Source organism: Passer montanus, unplaced genomic scaffold (genome assembly GCF_014805655.1).
Source record: "Passer montanus isolate IOZ18808 unplaced genomic scaffold, ASM1480565v1 scaffold91, whole genome shotgun sequence".
Taxonomy (NCBI): Eukaryota; Metazoa; Chordata; class Aves; order Passeriformes; family Passeridae; genus Passer; species Passer montanus.
Genome location: NW_024374479.1, coordinates 2462421 through 2482769, shown reverse-complemented (window position 1 = coordinate 2482769; position 20349 = coordinate 2462421).

The window sequence follows — 20349 nt, the reverse complement described above, 5'->3', positions numbered from 1 at the left end:
AGTAGTCTGTTATGGTAATTCATAGTTAGGCTAGTCAACCTGTGTAGAATGCTTTTTCCTCTTTAATATCTCCTTCCTGCCAATTGATGCTTTAAATTAAACCATGTCAATGATCTCTCTGACAGATACTGCTTCCCAGAACCACAGTAACAAAATTTTAATCTCCTTTTCCCTGTCTCCTCCATTACTATAATGCAAACAATAAGAGTGTTCTAGCTCAAGTAAAACTTCTAATTTACCCTAATTTTCTGCACTCAGCACTGACTTCAACTACCTCTAAATGAAGAAGGGAAATGAAACATATTGTTTAATTTTTGTAAAGGGTGACAGAACATGAAAATGTGTTATTCAACTGAAATAATAGGGCATACTAGATGAGTATGTTATATTAATCAACCTGGAATTTAAGAGCTTGGATACCTTCAATACATGTAATGGAATCTTTTCTGGCCCTGCACAATCAAGTCTACACTTTCATATATCATATAAAGAAACAGTCAAAATTCTATTTAGGAGAAATAATTAGTTACTTATTCAGAGGGAACACTGACATCTGTCCAAAAAAACTGGTTTAAATGATACATGTTTTCCTTAAACAGCATCCTGTACAATCCTATCTTCAAAATTATAGAATATACTTTGTCAGGAATTTAGCCATGCAACAACTGTTTACTAGAAACCCATTCAAGATGGATTTGAAAGTAGCTGTTATGAAAATACTGTGTTTTTCCATGGTATTTGTTACAATCACTAGCACTTGTTCTCACAGGGGATTTTAACTTACAAGAAGTCTTCTGGCAATACAACACTGCAGAGACAAAACAGCCCAGGAGGTTCCTATAATATGTGAAATATAAACCCCTGACATAACTGGTGAGTGACCCAAGTAGGGGAGGTAGTAGTAGTTGATTGTGGACAGAGAAGGGCCTGTGGGTGATGTGGTAGTCCAAGTGCATTCTGGGCATAGCAATGTTATAAAAATTGATTGTTTCAGTCTCAGATAAGTAGGGAGAGAGGTTAGCAGATCTGCAGCCTTGAACTTCTGGAGGGCAGACAGAGTACCTCAAGAGGCAGTCCTGAAGGGTCAAAGAGTCCAGGAAGGCCCAGCGTGTGTTAAGAAGGAAGAGCTGCAGGGGTAAGCTCTCCCCATGTGCCAAATGATGGGGCAGTAAGGAAGAAGAGTAACCTATCTGGACAGAGAATTTTAGTTTGAACTTAAGGAGAAAAGGAGAGGTTTTGGCCTTTGGAAGAAGGAACAGGCAGCTTGGGAGAACAACAAGGGTGCTGTGAGGTTATGCAGGGAGAGAATTAAAAAGGCCTAATCCCAACTAGAAGTTAATCTGGTTACTGCCATAAAAGACATATGAGAATAATAAGAAATATTTCTATATATACATTAGCATCAAAAGGATGGCTGAGTGGAGTCTCTTTATTGGATGTGAGGAAAACATAGTGACAAAGGATGAGGAAAAGGCTGAAAGGCTTCTTTGCCCCAGACTTTGCTAGGAAGCCCAATTATTCTGGGCGTACCCAGCTTTCTGAGCAAAAAAACAGGGACAGGAAGAGAAATGAAACCTCCATAATCCCAGGGGAAATGGTCAGCAGCCTGTTATGCCACTGAGATCCACAGAAGTCCATGTGGCCAGATGGAATGCTCCCTAGAGTACTGAGGGCCAGGTGGTGAATAGGTCCCAATCCAGGTGTCAAATGATCACAAGGGTTCAGTGTTGGGGCCATTTGTGGGCGTTTTTATTAATGATCGGTATTAATGGATCAAGGGCATCCTCAGTCAATTTGTGGATGACCCCAATGTAGGTGGGCATGTTGATCTGCTGGAGGGTAGGAAAGCTCTGCTGACAGACCAATGGTATGAGATCTCACAAGGCCAAGTGATGGTTTCTGCCTGTGAGTCATAACTCCTGCAGTGCTACAGGCTGGAAAGCTGTTCAGCAAAAAGGACCTGAGGTGCTGGTCAACAGGGGCTGAATATGAGCCAGTGGGGGCCCAGGGACCAAGAAAGCCAATGGCATCCTAGCTTGGGTCAGCAATAGCATAGCCAGAGGTACCAGGGCAGTGACTGTCCCGTTGTACTGGGCACTAGTGAAGTGGTACCTCAAGGGCTGAGTTCACTTTTGGGCCTCTCACTGCAAGAGGGACATTGAGGTGCTGCTAAATCTTCAAAATCTTGGAAACAGCTCTCCCAGAAGAATGGCATCATATTTGTTGCTAATAAGTCAGAATGAGCTATCCTTCTTTGTCCAGTGTTTAAAAATGCCACAGTAAAAATTACTGCAGTGGAAAAAAGAAGAAAATCCACCCTAAGCCAAAGATCTGCTGAAGATCAATAGATCTCATTAAGTCCTCTTTCAGATATCAGATGTTCAGCCTGAGGTGAGTGGCTATGTCATGGCTATGATAAATTTGGAGATCTAATACTCAAGTGCAATATACTGACCTAAATTGGGAACAACAGGCAAAGTACAGGAAGCCTGGATTGCACACATTCAGATATTTAAACAAGATTTTGATTTTCAAAGTACTTAAAAAAAAATTCTACACTTGAAGGCACCCAGATCTCCTACTGGCTCCGTTTCAGGCAGTGCATTTTGGTGTGATATTTTGGTGGTAGGTCATACTCTTCTGGTTGCCCGGTATCACTCCAGGCAAAATCCAAATTTCCTTGAGTTTCTTCATTTAGTCATTATTTCACTTCAGCTATTTACAGAAACATTTCCGCAGGAAAGACAGCCTCTGCTCTGACTATCAGATCATAACACAGTTATTTAATGCTCTCTCCATCACGTCACCATTGATTGTACTGGGGTGGAGAGAGAAAGCAGATACTCATTGGTCTTTACTTCATAAGCTTGTTATTGATGCTTTAAGCAATGGAGGCAAAAATTACCATCTGCTATTTAAGAATGAATCCTGCACCCTATCTCAATAGCTATCAAGAGAATAAAGAAGGGAAAAATGCATAGTATATACAATTTATAGGGCCTCTCTCCATTAGCACTAGTCTTTTCCCTTTTCCCTTTCCTTAAAACATGTAATAGAAAAATATAGTCTTACTGCAACATTCAGGAACCTGATTTTCACATGTACCTATGCAGGGTGTTCAGAATCAGGGTAGAATGTTGTATCTTTATATATACATTTTCTATGCAGCTGACATAGTGCATGAGCTTTTGAAAGGATGGATAGTTGCTAGTATTTTTTTTCTTATCTTCAATATGACACCTGAAAAGTGTATTTAACATATGGGTTTCAATATGAATGTGGAAGAGGAAGCTCAAATTCCTATACAGTCCTTAGATATAGCACATAGGCAATTCCAAGACATCCCTTCTTGTAACTGGATTCAGTCTGTGCAATGAAACATCAAGTACTGAACACATGCCAGGTAGAGTTTAAGTCAGTCATCCTGGGATGAAGGTAATGGGTTGGGACTTTGTCTCTGGACATTTGGTTCACTGTTTTCTGGACATGTTTCTTGTGTTTGGTTCATTTGTGTCTGGAAATATACAGCAATTCTCATGCACTGTTTTCCACTGGCTGATCTGAACCTACTCAATCAAAATCATGTGTGGCATATGATGGGACTGTTATCTTTTGAATGTATCTCCATAACCACTTCAGAGCTGTGGGTTTTTTCCAAAAAACACAATTATCAACAGAAAATTTATTCAAACTCAACTGAAATAGAATTTTCACTAACCTTATTAGGAAATAAAGGGGAATATAATTGCCTGAAAAGGAGATAGTAGTTCAGTTGGGACACATAGGACTGCAGAAACTTTATGGAAACATGGATAATTTTTGCCTTTGCAATTCCATGCTTTCCATATTTAAGAAGGAACAAAATACTAGTCATCCTACATCTCTGAGTAGTAAATGACTAGAAAATTGTTTGAGGCCTCTAGCAAAAGGCAACATAGAATCCCAACAAAATTATCATGCCATTATTGTTTTATAGTGTATTATAGACAAGATAAGCATTCATAACCTGAAGCTAACACAGTTATTATTTTTTATAACTTAATAATGAGCATATGGCCAAAAAAGGAAATCAAAACAGTTTTTGTGAAAACAAAGATCTGCAGATGCACAGAAAAAAGTTAGTTGTAAAAAAGAAATGTGGGTCCCTGCAGTTTCTAAAGCACAAACTCCAGGATTCTATTTATTTATCTGCTGTTATTTACTCCTACTACATCAACCTGCTTTCACTCCTGAGTAAGGGTATGCCATAGCTATTGTGCCTTCTGCATGGACGTTTAGTGTACAGAAATTCTGCAGATGAGACATTTGGCAAATATTTGTGTTTGTCCCTGAAAATGAGGTAAAAAGAAGCCTGATACCCCCTAAAATATGCAACTATAGAAAAAAAGTGTGCAGCTCAGGACTGAGAATTCCAATGTGACTATTTTATTTAGTAGATTACAAACTACATGAGGCAGTGGTGGCTCAACAGCACATCATCATCATGATAAGGAGTGCAATATGTCTTTCCAAAAAGTGAAAAACTTACCATGAATAATGTGTGACATGATAATTGTGGTTGTCCTTCAGGAAAGAGTAGATAAGAACCTTCATGACCTGATTTTGGCCTCCAAGGTCAAGGGGGTCTTCCCACTCTACTTTCTCCTACTACTATTGAAACAAAGTGGCAGCAGCCCTACAGTTCTGTGGGTTCTTGCTGTCTTCAGAAAGTCCTAGTATGTTTTAGCCCTTAGAAGGATACATTTTGCTTGTAGTACAGGCTTGATACAGGCAGGTAGCTACTTATACTTGAAACATGGGAAGGATGCCTACATGTAAATACATGGAGGAAGATAATTTGGTATCTCCATGGACTTTATATTTTGATATTTACAGATATTAAAATGGCAGATCCTTGCAAGCTTTTATTAGGTGTTGTGTTCTTCCTGAAGCCTCTATAGGACACTGTCTTTTGGAAGGGTTGCAGACTGTTTTTTTCCCTATGTTTAACAGCACAATTGAAATTGTTCCATGTATGACTCTTTCAAAGGAGAAAAAATAGTTTGTTACTATGGAGTGAAGATATTTCTGGAAAAGCTTTTAAAGATATGAAAAGATAACAGGTAAATGAAAGTGACAAAACATGCACCAGTTCCAGATATTAACTAATCACTTTAAAAGAATCAGAACTCATATTGGAGAAAACAGTTGCAGCCAACATTCTAACCTCTGAACCTGGTGTTCATCACTGAGTGAAAGGAATGTTTTATTACCGAGTAGTCGAAGCCTCAACACCAATGGGACCTGATGAAATTCAGCTCTTCTAGTGAGCTGCAGACCAGTTAGGATGGAATCTAATTTAGCTGTCAATGAGTGTTTAACCTATATAAGCTGCTCACGTTTAAGCACATAAGTGAATTTGTGAGATTTGAAATTTAAAAGAATCAATACTTGAAAGATCCACCCAAACTATCTGGATACTCCTGATGTCATCATGATGGTGCCTGCTGCCATAGACCCAGGAGAATTCTGTCTGTTTTTAAAGGAGATAAAAGTCTTTTTGAGGAATGGATAGAGAGATCTAGATACATGGGAGTGTACTGTATTTATACATTTACTATTTTTTATGACAGGTTTGAAAACAATATGAAATGTCTGTGGAGAGACAATTTGCATTTTTTTTCTCCATTGCCACAGAAAAGAAAATAAGGATGAAGAGAAGAAAGAAGCTCTCTAAGCTGTTTTTTTTATCCTTCTATTTTCTTTTTAAATTCTAGATTTACTTATGATTAAGGGAAGACTAGCTTTCCTGGTAGGAATAATTCATTAGTTTACAAAACATATGTTTTGCAACAGCAGTTGAACTCTTCCATTGTTTAAAAGGCTCTCAATGAACAAAAATGGACACTCTTCTCTGAATATTTTCTACTTTCACAGTTTAATTCATGCTATCTCTGAACCAAAATGCATCCCTTTGAAATCTGGCAAAATTGCTTCTTCTGTGAAAAAGAAGCAATATTTCTCAATTTCTCTCACTTTTCTATATATTTATACATCTGTATTTATATAACTCCATTTTACAAAGAAATTATAAAAGATTTAAACTTTGCTACACATGTGCAGGCATTTGGACTGACTTCCTGGATATCTGCAGTATTTGACTGCAGGAACTCTCTATTTGAAAATTCCTTTGATAGAAAATGTGTGTGTGTGTGTAAGGGAAAGAAAAGAGGAGTTCTTTTTAATTGTACAAATGTGCTGGTGGATCAAAGCCAGGATGGAGCCTTGGTAATTTTAAAGCATATTTTTCATTAAAAAAAAAAAAAAGAAAAATGTTGGAAGAACTCAACAATTTAATCTATTTACTATTTAATATTAACTCAATTTTAACTATCTACTGAAACATAAGTTTATATATATCTACTACCTGTCATCCATCTATCCATCTATCTGTCTATCTATCTATCTATCTATCTATCTATCTATCTATCTACCTAGTATGTCTCTGACTTTCTTAAGCCTCAGGTTTCCTGTAATGTAAGCAAGGTATGATAACTGTACCTTATTTGAGCAAAGCAACGGTAATTTTTGTTATTTCTAACCTGATATGGCAACTTGACTAGTTACCTCTTATTCTCTTGATTCATTTCATAAAAATGCATCCTAATTTGGAGCTGATTCTCATTTTTCTCTTCATAAGTTAAATAGAGCAAATTGCCACAGTCACAGATCTCATTCACTGGAATAATAACCAAGATAAACTTTTATACTTAACATCTACAATTTAAAATATTATTTCTCACTTTAGTAATTCCTATGGGTTTTTACTGAGGTTTGGATTTTGAAAAGACACTCTGAGTTGCCCTGCAAATATACTAAGACATCATAAAATTCTCATGTTGAATTAAAATTTTGTGACTTCAAAGTTTGGTTAAAACATTAAATGTCTGTGGTAGTTAGCTGAGGTTCCATTGGATTTCCTTATGAGCTCTTAAGCTTATTGACAGTTTCTTGATCTACCTTGATTAAAGATCTCAGGTATGATTGACAGTGAGATCTGGCTGGATGTTCCTGACAGCCTCTTCAACCAAAATCTCCCTTTTCTTAATGTTCTATGTTATAAAACTTACAAAGATTCAAAGAGAGACATCTGACTCATTAGAAATGACTTTCAAGTGAACTACCAGCCACAATCCCAACTAGAGGGACAATCCCAACTGGAGGGATCATGCTCTGTAAGCCCAGATGGCAAATGCCTGAAATCTTTGACTACAGGCAAGTCAAGCAAATAAACAGCTTCCTCTGTATCCCTATTATATCACTAAACTGACAGCCCCACCCCTTGTTTTAGAACAAGACTTCAACTTACAAGCAATATGTGCGTCATATGAATGTCAGTTTACTTCTCATCTACACCCACTCATACTTCCTTCCTAATAGCAAGTTGTTACAAAATATGTCAGCAGCCCCTTTCCTGCTGCTTCACTGGGAAAAAAAAAATCAAATCCCTTGTCCATTGGTTCATTTTACCAAGAGAACTAAACTTGTGTATTTTAACAAGTTACAAGACTTAACAAGGCTGGATCTTCTCCCTGATTGTGAATAAAACACTCAGCAGCACAATGTAATGTGACTTCATTCAGTAGTAGCAGCTGCAGTCAAAAATAGAGTTTTGGACAATCAGAGGAGGACTGCAAAAACATTTGGCTTTTGAGGTTTAGGAACGGGAATTCTATTTTTCTGGGAATGTTTTAATTTTGGTATTATTTCACTTCTGTTCAGTTTTCTGCATCAAATTAAATTTTAAAAGATAGATGAAAATATTTTGTCTGGATTGAACTAAACAGATAATTTGACCAACAGGCTGCATCATCTCTTTTTAAATTTAAAGTCACTCTAAAATGTAATTCAGTTACTTTTTATGGAAGTTCAAAGCAAAAACCTGATAGATGTAATTTTGAAAATATGCAGGTGTCTCCAAATTCTGTTTTTTCTCTGTTTCATTCTATGAAATAAAAAAATTGCTTATGCTTCAATATTACACCACTACTTCCATATACCACTGCATGATGCTATATAATATATAATGTGAGCTTTGAAACAAAACACTGTCACACCTTTATAACTTGCAAAATTTTACTCATTATACTCAAATAATGCACTGAATTAACACTCGAGTATTTTTATCTCGAGGCATCTTCATCTCAAACTCATCCTATAACCACCTATTCTTTTTCTCTGCTTGCACTGGCCTTCTAGAATTTTTATTCCAAGCATCTTTCTAACTCCTACTACCACTTCTAACTTAAATAACCCTATTATTCCTGTATCAACAAGTTAAACAACATACTCTGCCAAAATAACATTGTTTTTATTGGTTGCATCATGCTAGTATATCTGCCTCATCTGCCTAGACTATATAGTCCCACTAATTAAACATACATATGTGTTTAATCCTATGACTTCAGTGGGACTCAAATGCCTACATTCCTCAGTTCTTGTCTCAGGTTTTTCAACAAGGGTAATTTGAGCTCCTTTTAAAATTCCTGCAGGAGGATTGCTTTCACTGGTCAAATAAAGAAAACATAGACTGAAATGTTACATCAGAAAAAGTTAGCTAATTTAGCATTTCTTATAATCAGTAACATTGCACTGTCATTCTTATTCAGACAACCTTGGCATCATATTGCTTATGCCTGAATAAAACAAGCTGTATATTGTTCAAGTAATAAAATGAAATTAATATATCAGGGGGAAAATAATTGTCATATTAATACCTTTTCATACCCTTACAGATTTTGCATACTGACCTTTTTCTGTATTTTTGCCATCCTCCATTAAAAGCTTTGAAATTCCTATATTTCTGGGACAAAAAAGAGCTCAATAAGTCATTGGAAAATATTCTATTTCTAAAAATTAAATTATCATTTAACTGAGCCTTTGTATTCTGGATATTTATTCAAAATCTATTACAACCTGGTGAACAGGCATAGGTACAAAATTCAAGGTAATTTTCTTCAAAAAATCTTTATAATAATGTAAGAAATGTCTATAAATCCACATTGAATAAAAGACCACAGTGTGGTCATACTCAGATATCCATGACTCTCATGACAAGTGCAATACAGCATCTGAGCTTCTGAGACACAGCGTCTCATTTTTGGTTGCACTACAGTTTCTCTCCTGGTGAAACTGAGTTTTTAGCTGGCTGAGAAGTATCTACTCTGATTGACTTTTCCCTCAAATGTATTCATCACATAATTGTAATCAGGAGAAACCAATTTGTGTTGTTCCTACTGAAGTAGAGCATTTACAGCATTGTAATTAAAAAGGTTTCATTGCTAATTCACTGGGCGTTTGTCTTTTCTGCAGATTTAATGACATTTTGCAGTGTGATTGAGATCAAGAAGATTATGGAACACCTCTCCAAAAACTTTAATACTTTTCTTCTTTAGTATAAGGGGTTGGACATGAATCTTCCTGGGGTAAAATTTCATGCCAGTTCTCTAATACAACCCTTTTCTTAAGCCACACTGTTTCAATAGGTTTTTACAGTCATTGTGTGAAAAGCAAGATGCGTCATTTTTCTGTGTCACCTACTTTCAAAGCACAAACATAGTTTTCCCAGTTAAATGTACAAGTCCCAGTTCTACAATATCAATGACACTTCAAAAACTCCTTGCATCATAATTAATTTTATTAAGAGTAGAAAACTCTGGCAAGTATAGAATCAGAGAAAGGAGAGGGAAAACTAATTGTGAGCAATGAGGTCATTAATCTTGAAATTATTTTGTATGTTATTTCTCTATAATAACTTGTACTTCTAAAAAGGTTGCTCTAATTACTAAGGAAGTAATACTTGTTTAAAAAAAAATAGTCTCTGAATCTTTTTGTGTCATTTTTAATGGTTTTCCAATAGCATTTTAAACAGGAAATCTGAAATCTGGAAACAGATTTATTTCAACAAGTTGCCAGTTTCTTTCCTTCCTAAAATGGTTAATTGAATGATGTTGCAAATGCCTAGTTGTGCAATGTCTTAACATAAACAGGGAGAAAACTTAAGGTTTCCTTACATTGAAAGGGAGCCCAGAGGTAGATCTTAGTTGCACTGAAAAATGTTGCCAAGAGACTTAGCTTGCTGGCAGGATCACATACCAAGAATCCAAAGGGTGACAAAAGTGCCAATCAGGTAAGTCTGATCCTGTTTAGAACTCTCAATTTCGTCACACTCTGTAGGGACACGTATGCATACAGCTGCAATAAATCCTTCTGTGTACACTTTCAGTCATATAATAATGTCCCCAGAAAAGCTGACCCATCTGAACCCAGGCTATTCAGACATATTGGCTGCTTGATATTTGTCACTCCCCCATAACTGCATAATTTCTAGGTGCTAAACTCATTTGTGAAGATAGAGGTATGGTGGAGATGACACCCACTAGCAGCAGCAAGTGGTAAAACTGAAAGAGCTTTCTTCTACTCATTTTACAGTGTGATGTATTGGTGTTATGTTAATTATTGATTGCCTCTTCTATTTTTAGAGGTGTTGAGGTTGTTTTCTTCTGCTTCTATGTAGCTTCCTAGCCCCTCTCCAGACAATCTTTGTTCCTGTGACAAGTCATAGTAAAAAAAGACAGTTGGCTGATTTCCTCCCACATCCCTCAGCCTGAAGTTATGTTCACTATGGGTCACCAAGGGAATTCCAAGGAAAGGTGTTCAAGCAAAGATCAGCATGCCTTTTGTGGCACTGTCTCATATTGTCTTGTTTCCCTCCAGAGTTATGAGTGGTCTTTAATTTAGCAAGAAGTATGGTGCATCCGTCCTTGCAAAAATGAGACTCAGAATTCATTGCACCTGTTACTTGGTTTCAGCTTTCAAAGCTATATCCAAAGCAAAAAAGCCAAAAGAAAAATATATAAGCAATCTGATTTTTTTGTACTATAATATATTCTTTTAAAATTATGTCACTGTTATTTTACTGATGCATTCTTGTCCAGAGTATCATGGGTGTTTACTACTGATTGCTTGAGTTAAGCAGTAATTGCAGATAATTATTCTGTCTGCAATAAGCAGACCAGGGATTGAAGCAATAAGGGATAGAGGGCTAGATTTAAGAAGAAATAATTTTGAAGTTTGATACAGCCAGAAGCAAAGAGGGAAGTAGTGAGGAAAAGTAAGTTGTACTTTTCTAACAGCAGTGGTTAAAAATTCACTACAGTTCCTAACTCTACAATCATCTGATGTGATAAAATTCTGCTTTGTGTTCCCAAAACTCCTTGTTATAGGACCTTCAGCAACTCAAGACTATAGCACCCAAAGACCATCTTTCATATGATTCACTATAGCGTGGAAACTTCCTGTGTGCTGGTTTTGTAGACAAGGAATTCTGGTCAAAGGTTGGACTCAATTATCGTAGAGGTCTTTTTTGACCTAAATGATTCTGTGATTACATGACTCCTGAAGCACTGAGTACATAAAAGAAGTAAGTGCACAAAAGGCAGTAAAAATGATCTTATCATACCATTCTTAAAATCACAAGTTAGATTCATAAACCTCCCACTCATCTTTGCGCAACTCACAAGGAATATAGTCTTTTCTGCCAGTAACATCTAGGTATATTCACAACTGCCCAATTCATAATATTATTCAGCAACTGAAGATCCAACACATGCCTCAACAAGAAACCTGTTTGGATTTTTTCTGGTTATCTTTCATAGTCCTACCCAATTAAAAGGCAGATAAATAATCTCATTTTCTCAGTATGTTAGTGGTAAGAACATTCACCTACATGGACTGGGGAGAAAAAAAAATTAAAAATTATAGAATTGTTACTTCTCTGGACATATTTTTAAAGAAAGGTCTGGGCCTACCATGTTTTTTGAGGAGTAGGATCAAACCCAAATGAAATGAATCAAATTTTAATGAAAGACCATCACCTACTCATATTTAAAAAAGAACTAGTCCATCCTTCCAAAGTTTCTCTACTTGACATGCTCATTTTGGTACAACTTGTTCCTAGGTACACCTCCTACCAAAAACATCTGATTCATCTTTCATCTAGACCAAGATGATTTTACAAGTTGTTTCTTGCCCAAGGTTATGGAAGCTGGCTATGATGGAAGTGTGAAATGGATGCAGCTCTTCCAGGTACAGTCCACCTTGAGCATCATCACCGTCTCGTTCTGCCTGGGTTGGAGCTGTGGTTAGTCTGATTGCTCCAAGACAACCTTAATGATGATTTTGTCTTGGACTTTTCAGTGTAAAGAAATCTGTTTGAAAAAAGCACAGAAGGGGCTTTAAGTATAGGAAGGAATTCTGAAATTTCACCTGGAAAATGACACTGAAACATGAATTTTCATTGGGAAAGGACACTGCCACTAAAATTTCTTAGTAAAACAGGAAAAAAAAACCAGAAAAATTCCAGTGCAACAGAAAGCATTAGGACACACTAACTAGTAAGCCAGTGGTTTTTATTATGTGCTGTTACTCTTCAAAATATCTGCTTTTTTCAGAAAAAAAAAAATCGGATTTTGGAAGACAAGCAAAAAATTTCATTCACAGTCATTTCTGTTTTGGACAAACACTGCTGATCGGATACATGTGTATTATACAACATGGGTATTAATACAATAACCATAACTACAACTTTGAGAGATCTAAAAAACTAAGGTAAAAATGAAAAGCATGTGGCAGATTATCATTATCTATGTCTATGTGGATGTATCTTGAAGCGGTTTTACAACAGCACTAATAGAGGACCAGATTCAAACCGCAAATCACTTCTGTTCCTAACAAAAGATATGAGATTTACGTATTCATATGACTTGTTTTGTGAACAAATATAGTAGTTTCATTATAACTCATATATATTTCAGTTTAATAATATTTTAAGTCCTTTAAACATTTTCAATCTCTTTTCATTTGATTGTTTCCTACTTTCCCATGTTTGTAAACTGGCAAAAACATGTAAAAATTTGAGTCAACACTTTAACAGAATAAAGAACGAGCCTTTGAGCACTTCTGTCCAAAGCTAGAAATTCAGTTAAAGGCAGCAAAACTGACATGCCACTCTCCATGATGAAGGCTTTGAAAAAGAAAAGGAGAAGGCCATTTTCCAAGCTTTTTCTTTCTTTTTTGCTTTTTTTCCCCCCTATGAAAATAAGAGAGGTAATCTAGCCTATATAGGCATTTGTTGCAGTTATGACCTTGGCTGTGAAATGGTTCTTGGGAAGTATTTGCAAGCAAGAATGCTCACTCAGTTGCCAGTTAAATGAGAATAGATGAGCTTATATTTGATCTTTTGGTGTCCATCACACTTCATATTTTTCATCTGTCATGCCACATCACACCAATATGATAGAGTAAGCTGTCTGGACACTTTTACCCTGCTATTGCACCCCACCCAATCACTGGTAAACACTTTCTAGAGGTACCATAAGCAGGAATTTTTCATATGTTGTTCATGATGCTATTTATAGAGCAAATTGTTAAAAAATAGTACTGGAGCTGAAACATATTTTCTTCTCTGGGGTAGGAGATGGCCTATCTCTCCCTGCATTGTTCTTGTGATGAGTGGCTTTAATGCAGGCCAAATTCCTATGCACCCAGAAGAAATCATTTACTCCTTTCCTATTGTGAGACATGGATTTGGAGGAGGAGGAGGGCAAAACAGGGTCAAAACTTTAAAGGGTGCAAAGAAACTTTATTAGCAGGAAAATGATAAGGAAAATCAGAATAAACCTTCAGAACACTTCTTCCTCCACACCCTCCCTTCCTTCCCACTGACATAAGAGACAAAACCTGGAACTTTCAGTCAGTTTACCACCTCTAAAATAATCTTTCTTCAGTTCACCTAGGGATAGGAGCCTCTCTCGCTATGCCATAGAGACTTCTCCACAAGAAACGGTTCTCTTGTGGCTTCAATGTCACACGGAATCAGCTGCCCAGGAAAGGAAAATCTGTTGCCAGTGTGAAAAGTTCCTCTCATGCCTTGAAGCTTTCCCAAAGCTGCTTTCATGGCCCATGTCGACTTAAGAGTTATTACTTTAAGGATGAGCTGTTCCATCACAAAAACAAAAGTTTCCTTCTTTTATTTCTGGGAACAGAGGTTTTTCTTCTTCTACCCCTGGGGCAAACCTTCTCATCTCTCTCTGTTCAAGCTTCATACTGGACTACAGCTTTTCAGCAACTACACAGTTCGGCAAGAGTGCCCCTTTCTCATGGGCTGTGGGTGAATGCTGCATTCTCCCACACACTTCATGAATTACAGGGAAAAAGTGAAGCCTGATATATCAAAAATATATCTTCATCATAGCCTCATAAAAGAATTTTAAGACTAAGACATCTCCTCAATCCCCTCCTGATGCAGTTCAGTTGGGGAGGGGATCCCCGGGGAGTCCCCAGAGAAGCCCCCTAAGCTGAGTGTTGGCTGGTAACAGCAGGCAGGCAAGGAGACTTCACACAGCTTCTGAGGGTGCTGATTAGATGAGGGTTTATTGGGGGTCACACCCCCAGGAGCAGCATGGTTTGTGAGGGAGAAGGGGGGAAAGGGGAGGGAGGGGGAGAGGGGGAGAGAGGGAGAGCCTAAGGGACAGAAGGGCCAAGAGAGCTCATCTCCCTCACATAGCTTAAGAGAGAGATTCGAAGTGGTTGCAGAGTAAGACTTGCGGTAGTGGGATTACAGATATATGATTTCATGACTTGGGAAACAGTTGGTGTTCATAGGTTCACTTGTTCTCAAGCTTTACCGATTCAAACAGTTTTATAGAGTTCTGCAGTGTTTAAAGGCTGATCTTGTCCAGGCTTCACAATCGAGGAATTGCTGTGTCTCTCACTGCTGATCATGAGGTCCCTTCCAGCACCATGAGAGTCACACTGGCTGCTGGCAACACCCCTGCACCATTCCTTTATGTGGTGTGCCAGAAGAAAGAAAAAAACCTGCTGCTGTTACTTATGTGCTTCTATCCACAGCATAACTGGCTAAGAGCGGTTAAGTAAACAAAGTCCATTGTGAGCCATGCCAAGACAGCTGCAGCACACAGGCCTGCTGCAGTCACAACAATTTCAGCTGAGTGGTCCTGCCATGTGGCCGCTTCTGGTCTGGGATGGTGGAAGCCACTCCCAGCCCCAGCCACTCTTGGCCTCAGGGCTGCCCTCAGCACCAACCATGGGGCCACTCTCAGCACTGGTCCTGGAATAAACATGGCTCATTTGCAAGCCATACCAAAATAGCCACAGCTGTGTGGCACTGTCCAGCCATGTGGCACTGCCCTGGCCATGAGGCATGGCCCTGGCCACGTGGTGCTGCCTCAGCTGCATGGCACTAATCCTAGTCACATCATTGCTCCTGGTGTTGGGATGGCCCCCAGTGGCATGGCTGAGCCACACCACCGTGGCAGGGCCCAGTGGGCTCCCTGGGAAGGGACAACACCACAGCACAGTCCAGCACAGGCTGACCTGGCTGCGCAGCTGTGTGGGGCCAGGCTGGCCAGCTACCTCGTCAAAAGTCAGAAGCCAAGAGAGCTTTCCTTAGCTTTGTTCTCTTCAAAATGTGCTTTTCCACAGAGGCATGTTCAGCTCTTTTAAGTGGTTTAAATGGGTGTCAGTCTTCAAACCTAGCCAGCTGATTGGCTCTACCAGGTGCCCCCATGGAACTGCCTCCCTCAACTGAAAACCGGACTTTGTTAACCACGACAGCCCTCTATGATGATTCCCTAACTATTTCCACGTAGTGCAGTTCCTGAGTGCTATTCCACGTCTTATTGTGACAAACACAAACATGTATATTTTACCCTCAATTATCGTCTATGGGGGTTTTCTCACAATAGGTTGTTGCTTTTAATGGAGACAGAACTGCTGTATGAAAGAGGAACTAGGATGTTTGCGACCCTAGTCTGTGACTTTCCCTGTTTATTTGTGTACCAAATTAAAATATTTCCTAACTTCTTTCTACAGTCAAAGTCTCTTTATTAAATCAATTTCTGAATGGGTATAAAATATTTATGAAAGAAGGAATTAGATGTGAAAAAAAGTTGCCCCAAAAATTAGACCTGAATAACTGGAAGGCTATGCTGGGAGAGAGCAAGTCCTTCTGTATTTTTTGCTTACTGCACTTGCATGGCCCTTACTGAGTGACTATCTGAAGCAAAACATGGCATATTGTGCTGTACTCCACGAAATCACATAGATGATAAGTAACATATTCCCAATATTTTTACAAGGTATCTGAAAACCAGCAAAACAATTAATAGCAAAACATTTTCACTGGAAAGTGTGCTAAATCCAGAACATAATTTCTTCTGATGAATAGAGATCACAAACTACTGCTTCAGATCATACTGGCTTGTTTACATCCTAACTAGCATTTAGGAATAAATGCAAGGGACTCTTCAATGAGAGAATACATTAAATTAGTCTAAATTATGATATGATTAATTGTTGGGTTTTTAAAAAAATTACTTTCTTAGACAAAGAGAGCCATAGGAATGCTAGTTGTATGAAACCTCTCAAGGTTACCAAGCCTCCCATTTGAAAGGGGAATATTGCTAAAAAGGATCAGGTTAGTGATGGATTTGCCTAGCTGAGTTTTGAAAACCTCTAAAGACAAGGGTTCCTCAGCCTGTTTGGGTCACAGCTAACCTGCACTTACCTTCTGGTGAAGAAGTTTTCTTGACGTCCAATATGAAGCCTCTGACTCACCACCTGTATAGACTTGCAGGACCTAGAAGAGTTTGGTTATGGGGTCCTTGTTATTGCTCTTCACATATTCACTGTCAGTTGTTATACTGTCCATTTGCCTTTTCTTTCCCAGACCAAACTCAGACTCCCTAGTTTGTCTGCGTGATGACTCCTTTGGAGACCTTGCACTGGAGCACTACAGTTTCTGCACAGTCTTTTTGAATTTGAGACACAAAACCAGAGTACTCTGCAGCCAACCTGCTGGCCACACTTCTTTTAAGGTACGTCTGTATGAAATTAGTACTATTCATGACAAGGGCTCTGTCAGCTGTCAGCTCACCTTTGTTTTAGCATCACTGTAATCCTCAAGTTCTCTTCAGTTTACAAGAGGAAGTAGGATTTGTCACTTTGTAGGACACCCAGAATAAAACCCCCAAAATTAAAAATCCAATTATATCTTCCATAAGAGTTAACATTTATCTCACTCTCACTTTAGCTCATTGATTCCCTTCCCTCTGTATTGTGCACGAGAACTTTTTTTTAATTTTTCCTTTTTTTTTTTTTCCATCCAGCAGCAGTAGGACTGCTGATGTATATTTCTGGGGTGCTATGAGAACAGGCTAAGGCTGCACTGGTTCCAACACATGGAGGGATCATGCATAGGTGGATTGGGATAGAGAGCTATATTCAGGTGAACTCAAGTAATGCCAGTGAAATTCCAGGAAGGACCATTTTGACATTTGTGACTGCAAGAAGCAAATTTCAGACACCAAGATAAATTAATATTTTCTACAAGAGAATAAAGGGAGGACCAAGTCCATTCTAAACTAATGAAGAGTCAAGTATACAGCAGAATATCATGTTCTCTTCAAGCCCCAGATAAGTGTTACATGCAGAATATATATGTTCTTGGTATTTTTTCATTCCTCTCTTTCTGTTCCACTTCACAACAACAAAATTTAGTAAACATAGAAAATGACGTTCATTATAATGTATAATACCTTTTTTGAATTCTAGTGGAAAGGCTTTCTATATTTATGGTTCTATCAAAAAATGTGGCTAAAAAAAGAAATAGCTCCCTCTCATCAGGAAGTGAATCTGCCAAATGTTATTGCTAGAGGAAGTCTAAATCATATTGGATTACTACCTGGCACCATCAAAGCTAAACTACTGTCAACTTTAAAGGGAAAAAGAAGATCAAATTATCATGGGTTTATGAAATATGTTCATAATCAGCTTCAATTCAATCCTCTCAAAATATAGTGAAAAAAAGGAAAGTTTACACTTCAGTAGAGGAATTTATTGTCACTCAAAAAAAGATAAAAATTAAGAAAATCAGAAAAGATTGAGATTTGCAACGGAAAGATCAATGAGGGAAAATAGGAATGGGATGAAAAGATGGAGTTAACATTTTTTTTTTCAATTGACAAAGCAAAGTGTTAATGTAATTTTGGGGTATGCTTAGGGGCCAGTGTTTAAATTTACAGCTAATTGCATCATCAGATGAAGTTTTGCAAGATGACTAGGCAATCATTAAACATAATAGATCAACACTGCATTTTTAAAACTCTTCTGATGGTCATAATAATTGGGTTGAATTTGAGCTTTTTAACAAATAATATACATAGAATAGATATCCAACTTCCTGGAAATCCTCATGACAGAAATTACAGAAATTTTCAAATATTTGCAATGCAAATATTTGAAATAACTTCCTATATAAATTTAGATACATATGTGTGTGTGTGCATACACACTGAATTTTGTTATAAAAATTATATCACTAGTTTTGAAAATATTTCCTCAGCACAGTCATAAATTTTTAAATGTCCACCAAATCACATACATGTGGTCTTCAATTCATTCCTCCAATTTCACCAAGATGTCTGAATCTGGCTAGAGCTTAGGAGCAGTGTCTGCATTTTCTAAATGCTCAACGTGCCTTTTGTTTATGTGGATCCTGTCTTGACAGATGGAGGGACTGTCTCAACTATTGGAGAATTTAACACAGGAAAGCTGGTGTGGGTGTCTTCATGAGCTGTGAGGGGTAGTGCACTTCAGAAATGTGGAAAAAATTATTTCAGGATTTGTAGATCTCACCATCTTACTGACTACATATAAAACTGAAATTTACAGGACTCTCAGGTAGGAGCAAGAATGAGTGACCAGGCAGCATCCTGGCCAGATAAACATGGCTACCAATTTGACTTTGAGCATGGCATCACATCATATCCAGCCTAGTACTTCATAGAATAGTAGTATTAAATGTAAAATGTCCTAATCACAGATTGCTGTTGCTGTCTCAGCAAGACAGCATAAAGATTGAGAAGACTTGGATCTCTAATGCAACACCAAAATTTGATCCATGAAGCATCAGGACAAGAGGAAACAAGATGGCAAAGCACACTCTTGTGTTGGGATCAGGCTGTCAGGCTGCAGTGCAAATTAAAAATTAATTTTTGTAACTCCTGTACATGTTCCCTGACTCAAAAAAACCCCAAACCCCAAACAAACAAACAAAAAACAAAAACAAAACAAAAAAACCCAAAAAAACAAAAAACAAACAAACAAAAAAACCACAAAAAACCCCCAAAACAAAACAAAAAAAACCCCACAAAAACCAAAAAACCCTAAAAAAGCTCCAACTAAATATCTTAAGATGTATGTAAATGATTATTGCAGTCAAGTTAGTACCCTGCAAATCAGGAGATTCTGATTTGTAGGGAACTAACTTGACTGCAATATTCTGTCACTGGTGATGATAAGGTTATTTTTTTCTCTACTAGGAACCTCCATCTTTCTCACAAGAGTCCAATTGTAATTAAAAATACAATGGTCTACTGTTAAGTTAGGTTAACTAACAGTATTTTTATTTCTTTTTTTCTTAGGTCATCAAGGACAATATGATGGTTTTCATTTTGTTCAAAAAAGAATCAACGATAGTATTTACAGTGCTATTAAGGCACAGTGAAAAGTCAATAGTCCTATATTTTCAATAAGGATCTTATTTGGTCAATAATGGCAGCCTTGGTGTGTATTAGTTTAGCTGCTGATAAAAATCACTGAAGACAGAGTATTTACTGTAGGTGGGTTCTGTTGAGCTTAAGTGATATGTGTAGGTTTCCAGTCTCTCTATGTCTAACTTTAATATTATTTTGGGACCAGTTCTGTGTATAAGCCTAAATTATTATACATTTGTAGAAATTTTATATTAGAAAATATAGACTCACACAAAAATAATTATCTTAACTGGGTCCATGCTTCATATAATTTTAGATTTGTCAGTTCTTTCTCCTCTTGCTGATGGAGTGCTCCCACTGTTAAAAGTAAAACCCCTATTGATGCTGCCAAGAACAAGAGAGAAGGTGTTTTGCTTTATGAGCAAGCATAGAGGTAACTGGTTGATTTTTAGGGCCCTGACAAGACAATTAACACAGAGAGAAAGTGGGGAAATCTAGACTGATATGCTCTGCGAAAAGCATCTGCCTTACACATTGGTGGAAAAGGGATAGCTGGATGCTACGCAGGTAATAATTTTACTCCTTTGTAGATCAGTGCTTCCTTTCTCAGTGGATTCTATTAAAGTGCGACATACTGGAGACAAGCAAAATACTAGCAAGCATAAAACACCTTGCTTTTAAGCATAGATTGTTTTTCCTTCTGGTGATTATTCTGATGAAATCTGTGTTCTTC